Source organism: Tachypleus tridentatus, chromosome 3, assembly GCF_004210375.1.
Source record: "Tachypleus tridentatus isolate NWPU-2018 chromosome 3, ASM421037v1, whole genome shotgun sequence".
NCBI classification, from domain to species: Eukaryota; Metazoa; Arthropoda; class Merostomata; order Xiphosura; family Limulidae; genus Tachypleus; species Tachypleus tridentatus.
The window spans coordinates 113926437-113952595 of NC_134827.1; the positions used below are offsets into that span (position 1 = coordinate 113926437).

Genomic DNA, 26159 nt, shown 5'->3' on the forward strand with positions numbered 1-26159 from the left:
GTATGAAAGAGACACAACGAAAGCTGCACGTGGGTGACGTGACGTAATATATTCTCGTTATGGGGAAACCACAAACATGCACGAACAATTTCACGGAAAGGAGAAAACTGGATTAGGGACGCGCCTTAAACCCACCAGCGAGTGGTATTCCAACTGTTAATCTAATAGGAGACTTGTTGTTTTAACTTTACACAAGAGTGTTGTGATGACAAAATCAAAACTCCGTAAAACACGGCTAATGACCACAAGTTCATATCTTGTGAATATAGTAAGGGTGACTTCCATCATTCTGTAGGAAGTTTGATTTCGTCTAACATAACAGATATTGTAATGAACGATTGTACTCTAACACTAAGTTTTAGTTGTCTTCAGCTGGTAGGCGCACATAAAATCTTCTCTTACACTTTGGGTTTTGAGATATTTTTAACACAATAACCATATGTTAGTGTCTGTAACAGACTGGTCATATTATAGTTACAAGTTTATGATTGAAACTTATAATAATATTAACTTATATTATAATACAAACCTATACCACTAACAAATTAATTATATCTTCATTAAAACATTATTATACAAACCTATACCACTAACAACGTAATTATATCTTCATTAAAACATTATAATACAAACCTATACCACTAACAAATTAATTATATCTTCATTAAAACATTATTATACAAACCTATACCATTAACAAATTAATTATATCTTCATTAAAACATTATTATACAAACCTATACCATTAACAACTTAATTATATCTTCATTAAAACATTATAATACGAACCCATAACATCGTTATAACTTTGTATTAAGAGCTCCGTAACAAGAGTAAGCGACACCTACAATTTATCTTGTAATCTTTATTGCACTATCATCTTTCAAAGGTTTCGACTGTGGCTCACGTAGCAACAGGTGATAATTTTCTCTTTCGGTCGCTTTCTCAATTCATTTAGAACACAGCTAAGAGAGAGTCCCTACAAGGAATTTTTATCTGCTCTGCTTTGGGCTCTCTCTTAATATTTATTGATATATCCTTGTAAAGTTGTCGGAATTTTTAAATTCTAAATAAATCTTTTTTACCCTAAAGTAATGTAAAATAAATATAATTTTTTAAGTAATTTTTATTTAGAAATATCTCTTGATAGTTTTAACGATAAACAGTGTAAGTCCACTAGTTAAATTCATTCACTAGTTAAATGAACAAATGTTCATCTGTCTGTTTCCAACATCACTTGTGTTGAAGGTGGCGCTTGTGTTCTGTGACCTTGTCACGCGATGCGATCAGTTAGAATCTCCTTTGTAAAACAAAGCTGTGTAACTTACAGTCTCCGCTAACACTAATTTCATGATAAATTAAACGTAGTATTAGAAACATGGAGATATAAAAAACTTATGCCTATAAAATTTTAAGATTAAAGTCGACCCCCGCAATGAGTCAGCAGTAAGTTTAGAATGCTAAAAATCCGGGGTTAGATATCTGTAGCAGACAGAGCGCATCAAATACAAACTATAGAAAGAAAATACGTAGCAAGAAACGGTCGCTTTAAGAAAACAGGGTTACACGTATGTTGAGTTTGTTAACGTCCAGTAACAATGACATTTATAGAATGTTTGGAGACTGAAGTTTCCCACTATTGTTTTAAAAACAACTCATATGTTACCGTGCAGTTAAACTTTATTATCTTCTGAAATAAAATAAATGCCGATAAAAAACACAAGGTAGCGCATTCATAAGAAAAGAATAGTGAAGTGAAAACATCATAGGATTCATTTTACTTTCTTAGCGTTTAATATAATTCATTCAAATTACATGTATGTGTAAAACAAACACACCAGAGACGCATCAGTCCAGAAACCTTGCTCTGCTTTTAACACCTAATTATACCAGTCCAGAATCACATGGTCCACTACAAGTTCACAAGTTACGTTGTGGTGAACTCTTGTTATCAACGTGGAAATAACTCACTCACAAATATCGTCTGTGAATCATTTTAAAAACATGTTTTAGTTGGTCATGTGATATAAAGACTTCTTTATTTAGAAATAAGTTACAATAATCAACAACCGATGTTTGAAATCTTTTCTTTAAAATCGAGATAATATTAGAAATAGATATATATAACTAGGAAAGGTATTGTAGTTAATATTTTGTATTACAGAATTACATATATAACTAGGAAAGGTATTGTAGTTAATATTTTGTATTACAGAATTACATATATAACTACGAAAGGTATTGTAGTTAATATTTTGTATTACAGAATTACATATATAACTACGAAAGGTATTGTAGTTAATATTTTGTATTACAGAATTACATATATAACTAGGAAAGGTATTGTAGTTAATATTTCGTATTACAAAATTACGTCACAATGATTAAAACAATACATACAGATACCACCTGGTGTCAGAAAGATTACTTTAAGATTACTAACATTACAATATTCTTCACAATTAGACTGTAACACACCCATTACCAAACACCTTAACACCATCCAGTGTCACAGTGTTATGTCTGCAGACTTACAACGATAGAAAACGGTTTTCGATACCCGTGGTGGGCATAGCACAGATAGCCCTCTGTGTAGCTTTGTGGTCACCTACAAACAAACGAACAAATCAAAAACCTGAAAGTCATTTCTATACTTCTAATCTTCCGAATACGAAAGTTGACTGTGAGGGCGCTGACACAATCCAGAGACGCCCCTGGTACACACCCTGCAGGGCGGCTTACCCGATTATCAATAGTTCTTAAGCTTAGAGGTTGAAAGAAAGATGGGGGTTTAATTGGTAAAAGAAATACGTATATAATACTATAGATTTTTATCAGCAATGAAACATCGCGTCCCACTTGTAAACAAACAGTTTAACAGTCATACCATAATCAGGAAACGATTATACTAAACTCTAAGAAACTATTCAATTTAACCACGATAGAGCAATCTCTGAATCAGTTCTGTAATCAGGATATCCTGGGAGAAGATCGAACGCTTAACGGGGTACACAGAACACTTCCACACAAGGGACACGAATATTGAGAGGAACTCTATCTCCAACCAGCAACAATCATCTGAACACTACAGGTCTCTAACGTAGTCTTTATCATTAAATACTAGTTTTTATGTCGACCACTGGAGTTCGTGTCTTTCGTTAGTGTTGATGTTAAAAGTAAAGGTAATACATATTTAACTAATATTAAATACGGTGTTAAACTGCATAAGAGTACTGGCTGGCTTTACTGTCATTACTCTAACATGTTAAACACACATTACATTTATAAAACTAAATTATATCTCTACCCTTCGGTAGCTACAAAATGGCGTCAGTATCATAAACACTATAACTAATGTGGCAAGTGGCAGTTTCAGCTTTTAACATCCATTGTTACAACTCACAGATTCTTACATTCAAAAACAACAGTTTTAAAACAGATATGTGGTTTTCAAACTTAGTGTAAACATACTCATGTACATAAGTTTTAACAACAAAACACGCTTTAGAATATAAGTCAATATTAAACAATCTGACACTGTATTTAAATCAACATTCAACAATATAATCGTATACATAAACCAACATTCAACAATCTAACATTGTACTGAAGTCACCATTGAACAATCGAAGTGTATTTAAATCAACATTCAAAAAACTATCAGCATAATGAAATCAACAGTCAACAATCTAACAGTGTATTTAAATCAATATTCAACAATCTAACAGTGTATTTAAATCAATATTCAACAATCTAACATTGTATTAAAGACAACATTCAACACTAACAGTGTATTTAACTCAACAATCAACAATCTAATAGTGCATTTAAATCAACATTCAACAATCTAACAATGTATTTAAATCAACGTTCAACAATGTAACAGTGTATTTATATCAACTTTCAACAATCTAACAATGTATTTAAATTAACGTTCAACAATCTAACAACGCATTTAAATCAACGTTCAGCAATCTAACAGTGTATTTAAATCAACATTCAACAATCTAACAGTGCATTTAAATCAACGTTCAACAATCTAACAATGTATTTAAATTAACTTTCAACAATCTAACAATGTATTTAAATTAACTTTCAACAATGTAACAGTGTATTTAAATTAACATTCAACAATCTAACAGTGTATTAAAATCAACATTCAACACTAACAGTGTATTTAACTCAACAATCAACAATGTGACAATGCATTTCGATCAACATTCAACAATCTAATAGTGTATTGAAATCAACACTGAACAATCTAACAGTGTATTTATATCAACATTCAACAATCTAACAGTATATTTATATCAACAATCAACATTCTAACAGGATATTGAAATCAACATTAAACAATCAAACAGAGTATTTAAAACAACGCTCAACAATCTAACAATGCATTTAAATCAACATTCAACAATCTAACAGTGTATTGAAATCAACACTGAACAATCTAACAATGTATTTATATCAATATTCAACAATCTAACAGTGAATTTATATCAACACTGAACAATCTAACAGTGTATTTATATCAACTTTCAACAATCTAACAGTGTATTTAAATCAACGTTCAACAATCTAACAATGCATTTCAATCAACATGCAACAATCTAATAGTGTATTGAAATCAACACTGAACAATCTGACAGTGTATTTATATCAACATTCAACAATCTAACAATGCATTTATATCAACATTCAACAATCTAACAGTGTATTTAAATCAACGTTCAACAATCCAACAATGCATTTCAATCAACATTCAACAATCTAAATGTATTGAAATCAACACTGAACAATCTAACAGTGTATTTATATCAACAATCAACAATCCAACAGTATTTAAATCAACATTCAACAATCTAATAATGCTTTTAAATCAACGTTCAACAATCTAACAATGCATTTCAATCAACATTCACCAATCTATTAATCCATTGAAATCAACGTTCGGCAATCTAACAATGCATTTCATTCAACATTCAACAATTTAATAGTGTATTGAAATCAACACTAAACAATCTAATAGTGTATTTAAATCAGCGTTCAACAATGTAACAATTGTTACAATGCATTTCAATCAACATTCAACAATCTAATAGTATATTGAAATCAACACTGAACAATCTAACAGTGTATTTAAATCAACATTCAACAATTTAATAATGCTTTAAAATCAACGTTCAACAACCTAAGTGTATTTAAATCAACATTCAACAATCTAACAATGCATTTCAATCAACATTCAACAATCTAATAGTGTATTGAAATCAACACTAAAAATTCTAACAGTGTACTTATATCAACATTCAACAATCTAACAGCGTATTGAAATCAACACTAAACAATCTAACAGTGTATTTAAATCAACGTTCAACAATCTAACAATGCATTTCAATCAACATTCAACAATCTAAAATTCCTTTCAATCAACATTCAACAATCTAATAGTGTATTGAAATCAACACTGAACAATCTAACAGTGTATTTAAATCAACATTCAACAATCTAATAATGCTTTTAAATCAACGTTCAACAATCTAACAATGCATTTCAATCAAGATTCAACAATCTAATAGTCTATTGAAATCAACGTTCAGCAATCAAACAATGCATTTCAATCAACGTTCAACAATCTAACAATGCATTTCAATCAACGTTCAACAATCTAACAATGCATTTCAATCAACATTCGACAATCTAATAGTGTATTGAAATCAACACTGAACAATATAACAGTGTATTTAAATCAACATTCAACAATCTAATAGTGTATTGAAATCAACACTGAACAATATAACAGTGTATTTAAATCAACATTCAACAATCTAACAGTGTATTTAAATCAACATTCAACAATCTAACAGTGTATTAAAATCAACGTTCAACAATCTAACAATGCATTTCAATCAACATACAACAATCTAACAGTGTATTAAAATCAACGTTCAACAATCTAACAATGCATTTCAATCAACATTCAACAATCTAATAGTGTATTGAGATCAACACTGAACAATCTAACAGAGTATTTAAATCGACATTCAACAATCTAATAATGCTTTTAAATCAACGTTCAACAATCTAAGTGTATTTAAATCAACATTCAACAATCTAACAATGCATTTAAATCAACATTCAACAATCTAATAGTGTATTGAAATCAACACTAAACAATCTACCAATGCATTTCAATCAACATTCAACAATCTAAATGTATTGAAATCAATACTGAACAATCTAACAGTGTATTTAAATCAACATTCAACAATCTAATAATGCTTTTAAATCAACGTTCAACAATCTAACAATGCATTTAAATCAACATTCAACAATCTAATACTGTATTGAAATCAACAATGAACAATCTAACAGTGTATTTATATCAACATTCAACAATCTAACAGCGTACTGAAATCAAACTGAACAATCTAGCAGTGCATTTAAATCAACATTCAACAATCTAATAGTGTATTGAAATCAACAATGAACAATCTAACAGTGTATTTATATCAACATTCAACAATCTAACAGCGTACTGAAATCAAACTGAACAATCTAACAGTGTATTTAAATCAACATTCAACAATCTAATACTGTATTGAAATCAACAATGAACAATCTAACAGTGTATTTATATCAACATTCAACAATCTAACAGCGTACTGAAATCAAACTGAACGATCTAGCAGTGCATTTAAATCAACGTTCAACAATCTAACAATGCATTTCAATCAACATTCAACAATCTAATAGTCTATTCAAATCAACGTTCAGCAATCTAACAGTGTATTTAAATCAACATTCAACAATCTAAAATTCCTTTCAATCAACATTCAACAATCTAACAGTGTATTTAAATCATCATTCAACCATCTAATAATGCTTTTAAACCAACGTTCAACAATCTAACAATGCATTTCAATCAAGACTCAACAATCTAATAGTCTATTGAAATCAACGTTCAGCAATCAAACAATGCATTTCAATCAACGTTCAACAATCTAACAATGCATTTCAATCGACATTCAACAATCTAATAGTGTATTGAAATCAACACTGAACAATCTAACAGTGTATTTAAATCAACATTCAACAATCTAACAGTGTATTTAAATCAACATTCACCAATCTAATAATGCTTTTAAATCAAGATTCAACAATCTAATAGTCTATTGAAATCAACGTTCAGCAATCAAACAATGCATTTCAATCAACATTCAACAATCTAATAGTGTATTGAAATCAACATTGAGCAATCTAACAATGCATTTCAATCAACATTCAACAATTTAATAGTGTATTCAAATCAACACTAAACAATCTAATAGTGTATTAGAATCAGCGTTCAACAATGTAACAATTGTTACAATGCATTTCAATCAACATTCAACAATCTAATAGTATATTGAAATCAACACTAAACAATCTAACAGTGTATTTAAATCAACATTCAACAATTTAATAATGCTTTTAAATCAACGTTCAACAATCTAAGTGTATTTAAATCAACATTCAACAATCTAACAATGCATTTCAATCACACATTCAACAATCTAAGAGTGTATTGAAATCAACACTAAACAATCTAACAATGTATTTATATCAACATTCAACAATCTAACAGCGTATTGAAATCAACACTGAACAATCTAACAGTGTATTTAAATCAACGTTCAACAATCTAACAATGCATTTCAATCAACATTCAACAATCTAATAGTGTATTGAAATCAACACTGAATAATCTAACAGTGTATTTAAATCAACATTCAACAATCTAACAGTGTATTTCAATCAAGATTCAACAATCTAATAGTCTATTCAAATCAACGTTCAGCAATCAAACAATGCATTTCAATCAACGTTCAACAATCTAACAATGCATTTCAATCAACATTCAACAATCTAATAGTGTATTGAAATCAACACTGAACAATCTAACAGTGTATATAAATCAACATTCAACAATCTAACAGTGTATTTAAATCAACATTCAACAATCTAATAATGCTTTTCAATCAACGTTCAACAATCTAATAGTGTATTGAAATCAACAATGAACAATCTAACAGTGTATTTATATCAACATTCAACAATCTAACAGCGTACTGAAATCAAACTGAACAATCTAACAGTGTATTTAAATCAACATTCAACAATCTAATACTGTATTGAAATCAACAATGAACAATCTAACAGTGTATTTATATCAACATTCAACAATCTAACAGCGTACTGAAATCAAACTGAACAATCTAGCAGTGCATTTAAATCAACGTTCAACAATCTAACAATGCATTTCAATCAACATTCAACAATCTAATAGTCTATTCAAATCAACGTTCAGCAATCTAACAGTGTATTTAAATCAACATTCAACAATCTAATAGTGTATTGAAATCAACACTGAACAATCTAACAGCGTATTTAAATCAACATTCAACAATCTAACAGTGTATTTAAATCAACATTCAACAATCTAATAATGCTTTTAAATCAACGTTCAACAATCTAACAATGCATTTCAATCAACATTCAACAATCTAAAATTCCTTTCAATCAACATTCAACAATCTAATACTGTATTGAAATCAACACTGAACAATCTAACAGTGTATTTAAATCAACATTCAACAATCTAACAGTGTATTTAAATCAACATTCAACCATCTAATAATGCTTTTAAACCAACGTTCAGCAATCTAACAATGCATTTCAATCAACGTTCAACAATCTAACAATGCATTTCAATCGACATTCAACAATCTAATAGTGTATTGAAATCAACACTGAACAATCTAACAGTGTATTTAAATCAACATTCAACAATCTAACAGTGTATTTAAATCAACATTCACCAATCTAATAATGCTTTTAAATCAAGATTCAACAATCTAATAGTCTATTGAAATCAACGTTCAGCAATCAAACAATGCATTTCAATCAACATTCAACAATCTAATAGTGTATTGAAATCAACATTGAGCAATCTAACAATGCATTTCAATCAACATTCAACAATTTAATAGTGTATTCAAATCAACACTAAACAATCTAATAGTGTATTAGAATCAGCGTTCAACAATGTAACAATTGTTACAATGCATTTCAATCAACATTCAACAATCTAATAGTATATTGAAATCAACACTAAACAATCTAACAGTGTATTTAAATCAACATTCAACAATTTAATAATGCTTTTAAATCAACGTTCAACAATCTAAGTGTATTTAAATCAACATTCAACAATCTAACAATGCATTTCAATCACACATTCAACAATCTAAGAGTGTATTGAAATCAACACTAAACAATCTAACAATGTATTTATATCAACATTCAACAATCTAACAGCGTATTGAAATCAACACTGAACAATCTAACAGTGTATTTAAATCAACGTTCAACAATCTAACAATGCATTTCAATCAACATTCAACAATCTAATAGTGTATTGAAATCAACACTGAATAATCTAACAGTGTATTTAAATCAACATTCAACAATCTAACAGTGTATTTCAATCAAGATTCAACAATCTAACAGCGTATTGAATGCATTTCAATCACACATTCAACAATCTAAGAGTGTATTGAAATCAACACTAAACAATCTAACAATGTATTTATATCAACATTCAACAATCTAACAGCGTATTGAAATCAACACTGAACAATCTAACAGTGTATTTAAATCAACGTTCAACAATCTAACAATGCATTTCAATCAACATTCAACAATCTAATAGTGTATTGAAATCAACACTGAATAATCTAACAGTGTATTTAAATCAACATTCAACAATCTAACAGTGTATTTCAATCAAGATTCAACAATCTAATAGTCTATTCAAATCAACGTTCAGCAATCAAACAATGCATTTGAATCAACGTTCAACAATCTAGCAATGCATTTCAATCAACATTCAACAATCTAATAGTGTATTGAAATCAACACTGAACAATCTAACAGTGTATATAAATCAACATTCAACAATCTAACAGTGTATTTAAATCAACATTCAACAATCTAATAATGCTTTTCAATCAACGTTCAACAATCTAATAGTGTATTGAAATCAACAATGAACAATCTAACAGTGTATTTATATCAACATTCAACAATCTAACAGCGTACTGAAATCAAACTGAACAATCTAACAGTGTATTTAAATCAACATTCAACAATCTAATACTGTATTGAAATCAACAATGAACAATCTAACAGTGTATTTATATCAACATTCAACAATCTAACAGCGTACTGAAATCAAACTGAACAATCTAGCAGTGCATTTAAATCAACGTTCAACAATCTAACAATGCATTTCAATCAACATTCAACAATCTAATAGTCTATTCAAATCAACGTTCAGCAATCTAACAGTGTATTTAAATCAACATTCAACAAACTAATAGTGTATTGAAATCAACACTGAACAATCTAACAGCGTATTTAAATCAACATTCAACAATCTAACAGTGTATTTAAATCAACATTCAACAATCTAATAATGCTTTTAAATCAACATTCAACAATCTAACAATGCATTTCAATCAACATTCAACAATCTAAAATTCCTTTCAATCAACATTCAACAATCTAATACTGTATTGAAATCAACACTGAACAATCTAACAGTGTATTTAAATCAACATTCAACAATCTAACAGTGTATTTAAATCAACATTCAACCATCTAATAATGCTTTTAAACCAACGTTCAGCAATCTAACAATGCATTTCAATCAACGTTCAACAATCTAACAATGCATTTCAATCGACATTCAACAATCTAATAGTGTATTGAAATCAACACTGAACAATCTAACAGTGTATTTAAATCAACATTCAACAATCTAACAGTGTATTTAAATCAACATTCACCAATCTAATAATGCTTTTAAATCAAGATTCAACAATCTAATAGTCTATTGAAATCAACGTTCAGCAATCAAACAATGCATTTCAATCAACATTCAACAATCTAATAGTGTATTGAAATCAACACTGAGCAATCTAACAATGCATTTCAATCAACATTCAACAATCTAATACTGTATTGAGATCAACACTGAACAATCTAACAGAGTATTTAAATCAACATTCAACAATCTAATAATGCTTTTAAATCAACGTTCAACAATCTAAGTGTATTTAAATCAACATTCAACAATCTAACAATGCATTTCAATCAACATTCAACAATCTAATAGTGTATTGAAATCAACACTGAACAATCTAACAATGCATTTCAATCAACATTCAACAATCTAAATGTATTGAAATCAATACTGAACAATCTAACTGTATTTAAATCAACATTCAACAATCTAATAATGCTTTTAAATCAACGTTCAACAATCTAACAATGCATTTAAATCAACATTCAACAATCTAATACTGTATTGAAATCAACACTGAACAATCTAGCAGTGCATTTAAATCAACATTCAACAATCTAACAATGCATTTAAATCAACGTTCAACAATCTAATAGTGTATTGAAATCAACAATGAACAATCTAACAATGCATTTAAATCAACGTTCAACAATCTAATAGTGTATTGAAATCAACAATGAACAATCTAACAGTGTATTTATATCAACATTCAACAATCTAACAGCGTACTGAAATCAAACTCAACAATCTAACAGTGTATTTAAATCAACGTTCAACAATCTAATAATGCATTTCAATCAACATTCAACAATCTAATAGTGTGTTGAGAACAACACTAAACAATCTAACAAAGTATTTAAATCAACATTCAACAATCTAACAGCGTATTGAAATCAACACTGAATAATCTAACAGTGTATTTAAATCAACATTCAACAATCTAACAGTGTATTTCAATCAAGATTCAACAATCTAATAGTCTATTCAAATCAACGTTCAGCAATCAAACAATGCATTTCAATCAACGTTCAACAATCTAACAATGCATTTCAATCAACATTCAACAATCTAATAGTGTATTGAAATCAACACTGAACAATCTAACAGTGTATATAAATCAACATTCAACAATCTAACAGTGTATTTAAATCAACATTCAACAATCTAATAATGCTTTTCAATCAACGTTCAACAATCTAATAGTGTATTGAAATCAACAATGAACAATCTAACAGTGTATTTATATCAACATTCAACAATCTAACAGCGTACTGAAATCAAACTGAACAATCTAACAGTGTATTTAAATCAACATTCAACAATCTAATACTGTATTGAAATCAACAATGAACAATCTAACAGTGTATTTATATCAACATTCAACAATCTAACAGCGTACTGAAATCAAACTGAACAATCTAGCAGTGCATTTAAATCAACGTTCAACAATCTAACAATGCATTTCAATCAACATTCAACAATCTAATAGTCTATTCAAATCAACGTTCAGCAATCTAACAGTGTATTTAAATCAACATTCAACAATCTAATAGTGTATTGAAATCAACACTGAACAATCTAACAGCGTATTTAAATCAACATTCAACAATCTAACAGTGTATTTAAATCAACATTCAACAATCTAATAATGCTTTTAAATCAACGTTCAACAATCTAACAATGCATTTCAATCAACATTCAACAATCTAAAATTCCTTTCAATCAACATTCAACAATCTAATACTGTATTGAAATCAACACTGAACAATCTAACAGTGTATTTAAATCAACATTCAACAATCTAACAGTGTATTTAAATCAACATTCAACCATCTAATAATGCTTTTAAACCAACGTTCAGCAATCTAACAATGCATTTCAATCAACGTTCAACAATCTAACAATGCATTTCAATCGACATTCAACAATCTAATAGTGTATTGAAATCAACACTGAACAATCTAACAGTGTATTTAAATCAACATTCAACAATCTAACAGTGTATTTAAATCAACATTCACCAATCTAATAATGCTTTTAAATCAAGATTCAACAATCTAATAGTCTATTGAAATCAACGTTCAGCAATCAAACAATGCATTTCAATCAACATTCAACAATCTAATAGTGTATTGAAATCAACATTGAGCAATCTAACAATGCATTTCAATCAACATTCAACAATTTAATAGTGTATTCAAATCAACACTAAACAATCTAATAGTGTATTAGAATCAGCGTTCAACAATGTAACAATTGTTACAATGCATTTCAATCAACATTCAACAATCTAATAGTATATTGAAATCAACACTAAACAATCTAACAGTGTATTTAAATCAACATTCAACAATTTAATAATGCTTTTAAATCAACGTTCAACAATCTAAGTGTATTTAAATCAACATTCAACAATCTAACAATGCATTTCAATCACACATTCAACAATCTAAGAGTGTATTGAAATCAACACTAAACAATCTAACAATGTATTTATATCAACATTCAACAATCTAACAGCGTATTGAAATCAACACTGAACAATCTAACAGTGTATTTAAATCAACGTTCAACAATCTAACAATGCATTTCAATCAACATTCAACAATCTAATAGTGTATTGAAATCAACACTGAATAATCTAACAGTGTATTTAAATCAACATTCAACAATCTAACAGTGTATTTCAATCAAGATTCAACAATCTAACAGCGTATTGAATGCATTTCAATCACACATTCAACAATCTAAGAGTGTATTGAAATCAACACTAAACAATCTAACAATGTATTTATATCAACATTCAACAATCTAACAGCGTATTGAAATCAACACTGAACAATCTAACAGTGTATTTAAATCAACGTTCAACAATCTAACAATGCATTTCAATCAACATTCAACAATCTAATAGTGTATTGAAATCAACACTGAATAATCTAACAGTGTATTTAAATCAACATTCAACAATCTAACAGTGTATTTCAATCAAGATTCAACAATCTAATAGTCTATTCAAATCAACGTTCAGCAATCAAACAATGCATTTGAATCAACGTTCAACAATCTAACAATGCATTTCAATCAACATTCAACAATCTAATAGTGTATTGAAATCAACACTGAACAATCTAACAGTGTATATAAATCAACATTCAACAATCTAACAGTGTATTTAAATCAACATTCAACAATCTAATAATGCTTTTCAATCAACGTTCAACAATCTAATAGTGTATTGAAATCAACAATGAACAATCTAACAGTGTATTTATATCAACATTCAACAATCTAACAGCGTACTGAAATCAAACTGAACAATCTAACAGTGTATTTAAATCAACATTCAACAATCTAATACTGTATTGAAATCAACAATGAACAATCTAACAGTGTATTTATATCAACATTCAACAATCTAACAGCGTACTGAAATCAAACTGAACAATCTAGCAGTGCATTTAAATCAACGTTCAACAATCTAACAATGCATTTCAATCAACATTCAACAATCTAATAGTCTATTCAAATCAACGTTCAGCAATCTAACAGTGTATTTAAATCAACATTCAACAAACTAATAGTGTATTGAAATCAACACTGAACAATCTAACAGCGTATTTAAATCAACATTCAACAATCTAACAGTGTATTTAAATCAACATTCAACAATCTAATAATGCTTTTAAATCAACGTTCAACAATCTAACAATGCATTTCAATCAACATTCAACAATCTAAAATTCCTTTCAATCAACATTCAACAATCTAATACTGTATTGAAATCAACACTGAACAATCTAACAGTGTATTTAAATCAACATTCAACAATCTAACAGTGTATTTAAATCAACATTCAACCATCTAATAATGCTTTTAAACCAACGTTCAGCAATCTAACAATGCATTTCAATCAACGTTCAACAATCTAACAATGCATTTCAATCGACATTCAACAATCTAATAGTGTATTGAAATCAACACTGAACAATCTAACAGTGTATTTAAATCAACATTCAACAATCTAACAGTGTATTTAAATCAACATTCACCAATCTAATAATGCTTTTAAATCAAGATTCAACAATCTAATAGTCTATTGAAATCAACGTTCAGCAATCAAACAATGCATTTCAATCAACATTCAACAATCTAATAGTGTATTGAAATCAACACTGAGCAATCTAACAATGCATTTCAATCAACATTCAACAATCTAATACTGTATTGAGATCAACACTGAACAATCTAACAGAGTATTTAAATCAACATTCAACAATCTAATAATGCTTTTAAATCAACGTTCAACAATCTAAGTGTATTTAAATCAACATTCAACAATCTAACAATGCATTTCAATCAACATTCAACAATCTAATAGTGTATTGAAATCAACACTGAACAATCTAACAATGCATTTCAATCAACATTCAACAATCTAAATGTATTGAAATCAATACTGAACAATCTAACTGTATTTAAATCAACATTCAACAATCTAATAATGCTTTTAAATCAACGTTCAACAATCTAACAATGCATTTAAATCAACATTCAACAATCTAATACTGTATTGAAATCAACACTGAACAATCTAGCAGTGCATTTAAATCAACATTCAACAATCTAACAATGCATTTAAATCAACGTTCAACAATCTAATAGTGTATTGAAATCAACAATGAACAATCTAACAATGCATTTAAATCAACGTTCAACAATCTAATAGTGTATTGAAATCAACAATGAACAATCTAACAGTGTATTTATATCAACATTCAACAATCTAACAGCGTACTGAAATCAAACTCAACAATCTAACAGTGTATTTAAATCAACGTTCAACAATCTAACAATGCATTTCAATCAACATTCAACAATCTAATAGTGTGTTGAGAACAACACTAAACAATCTAACAAAGTATTTAAATCAACATTCAACAATCTAACAGCGTATTGAAATCAACACTGAACAATCTAACAGTGTACCTAAATCAACGTTCAACAATCTAACAATGCATTTCAATCAACATTCAACAATCTAATAGTGTATTGAAATCAACATTCAACAATCTAATAAATACTGAAACTTGTCAAATTGAGAATGCTCACCCCAATGAACTTGTAAGAACAAAAAAAGAGGAATTTATTATAAATCGTTAAATGGTTTAACCATTCAGTCTAATGAAAGATCTCAGGTGTCACGATAAATTATTGACTCTATCCATAAATCTAATGTTCAGCACCGTGTTATTATAAATATTAACTAGCTATACAATAACAATGAAACAATATATATTTATAAAGCATCGTATTTGTGTGGTTTGAAATTTTAAAGGGTCCAAGAATTTTAAAAACCACCGAGATCACGCAGAGAACACGAAAAACGTTTTTAGGACATTTTCATAAATGGAACTGGTTGCCCAAATTCTTTGGATATATTACACAGATTAACTATGTACCTCGACACAAAAGAGGATATCATAAGAAACGACCCCCAAGATAACATGGACCACCTGAAAATACCTCTCATTACGAATAATTCAAGATAACATGAACCCCTGAAAATACCTCTCATTATGAATAATTAAAGATAACATGGATCCCCTGAAAATACCTCTCATTATGAATAATTAAACATAACATGGATCCCCTGAAAATACCCGTCATTATGAATAATTCAAGATAACATGGATTCCCAGAAAACACCTCTCATTATGAATAATTCAAGATAACATGGACAATCTGAAAATACCTCTCATTATGAATAATTCAAGATAACATGGACCATCAGAAAATACCTCTCATTATGAATAATTCAAGATAACATGGATCCCCTGAAAATACCTCTCATTATAAATAATTCAAAATAACATAGACCCCTGAAAATACCTCTCATTATGAATAATTCAAGATAACATGAATCACCTGAAAATACCTCTCATTATCAATAATTCAAGATAACATGGACCCCTGACAATACCTTTCATTATGAATAATTCAAGATAACATGGACCCCTGAAAATACCTCTCATTCTGAATAATTCAAGATAACATGGACCACATGAAAATACCTCTCATTATGAATAATTCAAGATAACATGAACACCCTGAAAATACCTCTCATTATAAATAATTCAAAATAACATGGACCATCTGAAAATACCTCTCATTATAAATAATTCAAGATAACATGGACCCCTGAAAATACCTCTCATTATGATTAATTCAAGATAACATGGACCATCTGAAAATACCTCTCATTATGAGTAATTCAAGATAACATGGACCCCCTGAAAATACCTCTCATTATGAACAAGTCAAGATAACATGGACCATCTGAAAATACCTCTCATTATGAATAATTCAAGATAACATGGATTCCTTGAAAATACCTCTAATTATAAATAATTCAACATAACATGACCACATGAAAATACCTCTCATTATGAATAATTCAAAATAACATGGACCATCTGAAAAAACCTCTCATTATGAATAATTCAAGATAACATGGTCCATCTGAAAATACCTCTCATTATGAATAATTCAAGATAACATGGATCCCCTGAAAATACCTCTCATTATAAATAATTCAAGATAACATGGACCCCTGAAAATACATCTCATTATGAATAATTCAAGATAACATGGATCCCCTTAAAATACCTCTCATTATAAATAATTCAAAATAACATGGATTCCCTGAAAATAACTCATTACGAACAAGTCAAGATAACATGGACCATCTGAAAATACCTCTCATTATGAATAATTCAAGATAACATGGATTCCTTGAAAATACCTCTAATTATAAATAATTCAAGATAACATGGACCCCTGAAAATACATCTCATTATGAATAATTCAAGATAACATGGATCCCCTTAAAATACCTCTCATTATAAATAATTCAAAATAACATGGATTCCCTGAAAATAACTCATTACGAACAAGTCAAGATAACATGGACCATCTGAAAATACCTCTCATTATGAATAATTCAAGATAACATGGATTCCTTGAAAATACCTCTAATTATAAATAATTCATTCAACATAACATGACCACATGAAAATACCTCTCATTATGAATAATTCAAGATAACATGGATCCCCTGAAAATACCTCTCATTATAAATAATTCAAAATAACATGGACCCCTGAAAATACCTCTCATTATAAATAATTCAAGATAACATAGACCCTCTAAAAATACCTCTCATTATGAATAATTCAAAATAACATGGATTCCCTGAAAATACCTCTCATTATGAACAAGTCAAAATAACATTGACCCCCTGAAAATACCTCTCATTATGAATAATTCATGATAACATGGACCAGCTGAAAATACCTCTCATTATGAATAATTCAAGATAACATGAACCCCTGAAAATACCTCTCATTATGAATAATTAAAGATAACATGGATCCCCTGAAAATACCTCTCATTATCAATAATTCAAGATAACATGGATTCCCTGAAAATACCTCTCATTATCAATAATTCAAAATAACATGGACCCTCTGAAAATACCTCTCATTACGAATAATTCAAGATAACATGGACCCCTGACAATACCTCTCATTATAAATAATTCAAGATAACATGGACCCACTGAAAATACCTCTCATTATGAATAATTCAAAATAACATGGACGCCCTGAAAATACTTCTCATTATGAATAATTCAAGATAACATGGACCCCCTGAAAATACATCTCATTATGAATAATTCAAGATAAAATGAACCCCTGAAAATACCTCTCATTATGAATAATTCAAGATAACACAGACCCCCTGAAAATACCTCTCATTATGAATAATTCAAGATTACATAGACCATCTGAAAATACATCTCATTATGAATAATTCAAGATAACATGGACCCCCTGAAAATACCTCTAATGATGAATAATTCAAGATAACATGGACCCCAAAAAATACCTCTCATTATAAATAATTCAAGATAACATAGACCCCATGAAAATACCTCTCATTATGAATAATTCAAGATAACATGGACCCCCTGAAAATACCTCTCATTATGAATAATTCAAGATAACATGGAACCCCTGATAATACCTCTCATTATGAATAATTCAAGATAACATGGATCCCCTGAAAATACCTCTCATTATAAATAATTCAAGATAACATGGACCCCTGAAAATACCTCTCATTATGAATAATGCAGGATATCATGGATCCCCAGAAAATACCTCTCATTATAAATAATTCAAAATAACATGGATCCCCTGAAAATACCTCTCATTATGAATAATTCATGATAACATGGACCATCTAAAAATACCTCTCATTATTAACAATTAAAGATAACATGGATCCCCTGAAAATACCACTCATTATGAATAATTCAAAATAACACGGATTCCCTGAAAATACCTCTTATTATGAATAATCCTAGATAACATGGACCCCCTGAAAATACCTCTCATTATGAATAATTCAAGATAACATGGAACCCCTGAAAATACCTCTCATTATGAATAATTCAAGATAACATGGATCCCCTGAAAACACCTCTAATTATAAATAATTCCAGATAACATGGATCCCCTGAAAATACCTCTCATTATAAATAATTCAAGATAACATGGATCCCCTGAAAATACCTCTCATTATGAATAATTCAAGATAACATGGACCCTCTGAAAATACCTCTCATAATGAACAATTCAAGATAACATGAATCCCCTGAAAATTCCTCTCATTATAAATAATCTTAGATAACATGGACCCCCTGAAAATATCACTCATTATAAATAATTCAAGATAACACAGACCCCCTGAAAATACCTCTCATTATAAATAATTCAAGATAACATGGACCACCAGAAAGTACCTTTCATTATGAATAATTCAAGATACCATGAATCCCCTGAAAATTCCTCTCATTATAAATAATCCTAGATAACATGGATTCCCTGAAAATATCTCTTTTTATGAATAATTCAAGATAACACAGACCCCCTGAAAATACCTCTCATTATGAATAATTCAAGATAACATGAATCCCCTGAAAATACCTGTCATTATCAATAATTCAAGATAACATGGACCATCTGAACATACGTCTTATTATGAATAATTCAAGATAAAATGGATCATCTGAAAGATCCTCTCATTATGAATAATTCAAGATAACATGAACCCCCTGAAAATACCTCTCATTATCAATAATTCAAGAAAACATGCACCCCCTGAAAATACCTCTCACTATGACGAATTCAAGATAACATGGATCCTCTGAAAATACCTCTCATTATGAATAATTCTAGATAGCATGGACCCCCAAAAAATACCTCTAATTATAAATAATTCAACATAACATGACCCCATGAAAATGCCTCTCATTATGAATAATTCAAAATAACATGGACCATCTGAAAATACCTCTCATTTTGAATAATTCAAGATAACATGGACCATCTGAAAATACCTCTCATTATGAATAATCCAAGAGAACATGGATCCCCTGAACATACCTCTCATTATAAATAATTCAACATAACATGGACCCCTGAAAATACCTCTCATTATGAATAATTCAAGATAACATGCACCATCTGAAAATACCTATCATTATGAATAAGTCAAGATAACATGGACCCCCTGAAAGTACCTCTCATTATGAACAAGTCAAGATAACATGGACCATCTGAAAATACCTCTCATTATGAATAATTCAATATAACATGAACCCCCTTAAAATACCTCTCATTATGAATAATTCAAGATAACATGGATCCTCTGAAAATACCACACATTATGAATAATTCAAGATAACATGGATTCCCTGAAAATACCTCTCATAATGAATATTTCAAGATAACATGGACCCTCTGAAATTACCTCTCATTATGAATAATTCTACATAACATGGATCCCCTGAAAATACCTCTCATTATGAATAATTCAAGATAACATGGATCCCCTGAACATACCTCTCATTATGAATAATTCAAAATAACATGGACCCCCTGAAAATACCTCTCATTATGAATAATTCAAAATAACATGGATCCCCTGAAAATACCTCTCATTATAAATAATTCAAGATAACATGGATCCCCTGAAAATACCTCTCATTATGAATAACTCAAGATAATATGGACCCCTGAAAATACCTCTCATTATGAATAATTCAAGATTACATGGACCATCTGAAAATACCTCTCATTATGAATAATTGAAGATAACATGGATCCTCTGAAAATACCTCTCATTATGAATAATTCAAGATAACATGGATCCCCTGAAAATACCTCTCATTATGAATAATTCAAGATAACATGGATCCCCTGAAAATACCTCTCATTATGAATAACTCAAAATAACATGGACCCCCTGAAAATACCTCTCATTATGAATAATACAAAATAACATGGACCATCTGAAAATATCTCTCATTATAAATAATTCAAGATGACATGGACCCCTGAAAATACCTCTCATTATGAATAATTCAAGATAACATGGACCATCTGAAAATACCTATCATTATGAATAAGTCAAGATAACATGGACCCCCTGAAAATACCTCTCATTATGAACAAGTCAAGATAACATGGACCATCTGAAAATACCTCTCATTATGAATAATTCAATATAACATGGATCCCCTGAAAATACCACACATTATGAATAATTCAAGATAACATGGATTCCCTGAAAATACCTCTCATAATGAATATTTCAAGATAACATGGACCCTCTGAAATTACCTCTCATTATGACTAATTCTACATAACATGGATCCCCTGAAAATACCTCTCATTATGAATAATTCAAGATAACATGGATCCCCTGAACATACCTCTCATTATGAAAAATTCAAAATAACATGGACCCCCTGAAAATACCTCTCATTATGAATAATTCAAGATAACATGGACCACCAGAAAGTACCTTTCATTATGAATAATTCAAGATAACATGAATCCCCTGAAAATTCCTCTCATTATAAATAATCCTAGATAACATGGACCCCCTGAAAATACCTCTCATTATGAATAATTCAAGATAACATGAATCCCCTGAAAATACCTGTCATTATCAATAATTCAAGATAACATGGACCATCTGAAAGATCCTCTCATTATGAATAATTCAAGATAACATGAACCCCCTGAAAATACCTCTCATTATCAATAATTCAAGATAACATGCACCCCCTGAAAATACCTCTCACTTTGACGAATTCAAGATAACATGGATCCCCTGAAAATACCTCTCATTATGAATAATTCTAGATAGCATGGACCCCCAAAAAATACCTCTAATTATAAATAATTCAACATAACATGACCCCATGAAAATACCTCTCATTATGAATAATTCAAAATAACATGGACCATCTGAAAATACCTCTCATTATGAATAATTCAAGATAACATGGACCATCTGAAAATATCTCTCATTATAAATAATTCAAGATGACATGGACCCCTGACAATTCTTCTCATTATGAATAATTCAAGATAACATGGACCCCCTGAAAATGCCTCTCCTTATGAATAATTCAAGATAACATGGATCCCCTGAAAATACCTCTCATTATCAATAATTCAAGATAACATGGACCATCTGAAAGATCCTCTCATTATAAATAATTCAAGATAACATGAACCCCCTGAAAATACCTCTCATTATCAATAATTCAAGATAACATGGATCCCCTGAAAATACCTCTCACTATGACGAATTCAAGATAACATGGATCCCCTGAAAATACCTCTCATTATGAATAATTCTAGATAGCATGGACCCCCAAAAAATACCTCTAATTATAAATAATTCAAGATAACATGGATCCCCTGAAAATACCTCTCATTATGAATAATTCAAGATAACATGGACCCTCTTAAAATACCTCTCATTATGAATAATTCAAGATAACATGGACCCCCTGAAAATACCTCTCATTATAAATAATTCAAGATAACATGGACCACCTGAAAGTACCTTTCATTATGAATAATTCAAGATAACATGAATCCCCTGAAAATTCCTCTCATTATAAATAATCCTAGATAACATGGACCCCCTGAAAATACCTCTCATTAGGAATAATTCAAGATAACATGGACCCCTGAATATACCTCTCATTATGAATAATTGAAGATAACATGGACCATCTGAAAATACCTGTCATTATGAATAATTCAAGATAACATGGATCCCCTGAAAATACCTGTCATTATGAATAATTCAAGATAACATGGATCCCCTGAAAATACCTCTCATTATGAATAAATTAAAATAACATGGGCCCCCTGAAAATACCTCTCATTATGAACAAGTCAAGATAACATGGACCATCTGAAAATACCTCTCATTATGAATAATTCAAGATAACATGGATCCCCTGAAAATACCTCTCATTATGAATAATTCAAGATAACATGGATCCCCTTAAAATACCTCTCATTATGAATAATTCAAGATAACATGGACCATCTGAAAATACCTCTCATTATGAATAATTCAAGATAACATGGACCCTGAAAATACCTCTCATTATAAATAATTCAAGATCACATGGACCCTCTGAAAATACCTGTCATTATGAATAATTCAAGATAACATGGACCCTCTGAAAATACCTCTCATTATGAATAATTCAAGATAACATAGACACTCTGAAAATACCTCTCATTATAAATAATTCAAGATAACATGGACCCTCTGAAAATACCTCTCATTATGAATAATTCAATTTAACATGGACCCCCTGAAAATACCTCTCATGATGAATAATTCAAGATGACATGGATCCCCTGAAAATACCTCTTATTATGAATAATTCAAGATAACATGGACCATCTGGAAATACCTCTCATTACGAATAATTCAACATAACATGGATCCCCTGAAAATACCTCTCATTATGAATAATTCAAGATAACATGGACCCCTTAAAATACCTCTCATTATGAATAATTCAGGATAACATGGATCCCCTTAAAATACCTGTCATTATGAATAATTCAAGATAACATGGACCTTCTAAAAATACCTCTCATTATGAATAATTCAAGATAACATGGACCATCTGAAAATACCTCTCATTATGAATAATTCAAGATAACATGGATCCCCTGAACATACCTCTCATTATAAATAATTCAACATAACATGGACCTCTGAAAATACCTCTCATTATGAATAATTCAAGATAACATGGACCATCTGAAAATACCTATCATTATGAATAAGTCAAGATAACATGGACCCGCTGAAAATACCTTTTATTATGAACAAGTCAAGATAACATGGACCATCTGAAAATACCTCTCATTATGAATAATTCAATATAACATGAACCCCCTTAAAATACCTCTCATTATGAATAATTCAAGATAACATGGATCCCCTGAAAATACCACACATTATGAATAATTCAAGATAACATGGATTCCCTGAAAATACCTCTCATAATGAATATTTCAAGATAACATGGACTCTCTGAAATTACCTCTCATTATGAATAATTCTACATAACATGGATCCCCTGAAAATACCTCTCATTATGAATAATTCAAGATAAAATGGATCCCCTGAACATACCTCTCATTATGAATAATTCAAAATAACATGGACCCCCTGAAAATACCTCTCATTATGAATAATTCAAAATAACATGGATCCCCTGAAAATACCTCTCATTATAAATAATTCAAGATAACATGGATCCCCTGAAAATACCTCTCATTATGAATAATTCAAGATAATATGGACCCCTGAAAATACCTCTCATTATGAATAATTCAAGATAACATGGACCATCTGAAAATACCTCTCATAATGAATAATTGAAGATAATATGGATCCTCTGAAAATACCTCACATTATGAATAATTCAAAATAACATGGATCCCCTGAAAATACCTCTCATTATGAATAATTCAAAATAACATGGACCCTCTGAAAATACCTCTCATTATGAATAATTCAAGATAACATGGACCCCTGAAAATACCTCTCATTATGAATAATTCAAGATAACATGGACCATCTGAAAATATCTCTCATTATAAATAATTCAAGATGACATGGACCCCTGACAATTCTTCTCATTATGAATAATTCAAGATAACATGGACCCCCTGAAAATGCCTCTCCTTATGAATAATTCAAGATAACATGGATCCCCTGAAAATACCTCTCATTATCAATAATTCAAGATAACATGGACCATCTGAAAGATCCTCTCATTATGAATAATTCAAGATAACATGAACCCCCTGAAAATACCTCTCATTATCAATAATTCAAGATAACATGGATCCCCTGAAAATACCTCTCACTATGACGAATTCAAGATAACATGGATCCCCTGAAAATACCTCTCATTATGAATAATTCTAGATAGCATGGACCCCCAAAAAATACCTCTAATTATGAATAATTCAAGATAACATGGATCCCCTGAAAATACCTCTCATTATGAATAATTCAAGATAACATGGACCCTCTTAAAATACCTCTCATTATGAATAATTCAAGATAACATGGACCCCCTGAAAATACCTCTCATTATAAATAATTCAAGATAACATGGACCACCTGAAAGTACCTTTCATTATGAATAATTCAAGATAACATGAATCCCCTGAAAATTCCTCTCATTATAAATAATCCTAGATAACATGGACCCCCTGAAAATACCTCTCATTAGGAATAATTCAAGATAACATGGACCCCTGAATATACCTCTCATTATGAATAATTGAAGATAACATGGACCATCTGAAAATACCTGTCATTATGAATAATTCAAGATAACATGGATCCCCTGAAAATACCTGTCATTATGAATAATTCAAGATAACATGGATCCCCTGAAAATACCTCTCATTATGAATAAATTAAAATAACATGGGCCCCCTGAAAATACCTCTCATTATGAACAAGTCAAGATAACATGGACCATCTGAAAATACCTCTCATTATGAATAATTCAAGATAACATGAACCCCCTGAAAATACCTCTCATTATGAATAATTCAAGATAACATGGATCCCCTTAAAATACCTCTCATTATGAATAATTCAAGATAACATGGACCATCTGAAAATACCTCTCATTATGAATAATTCAAGATAACATGGACCCTGAAAATACCTCTCATTATAAATAATTCAAGATCACATGGACCCTCTGAAAATACCTGTCATTATGAATAATTCAAGATAACATGGACCCTCTGAAAATACC

General features: G+C 29.8%; 1 protein-coding gene across 3 annotated transcripts in view; it reads right to left on the reverse strand.

The window, feature by feature from the left end:
- The window catches only part of LOC143247809 (uncharacterized), a 112072-nt gene that overhangs the window by 75919 nt on the left and 9994 nt on the right, over nucleotides 1–26159 (reverse strand). The gene's annotated exons all lie outside the window — the stretch shown is intronic.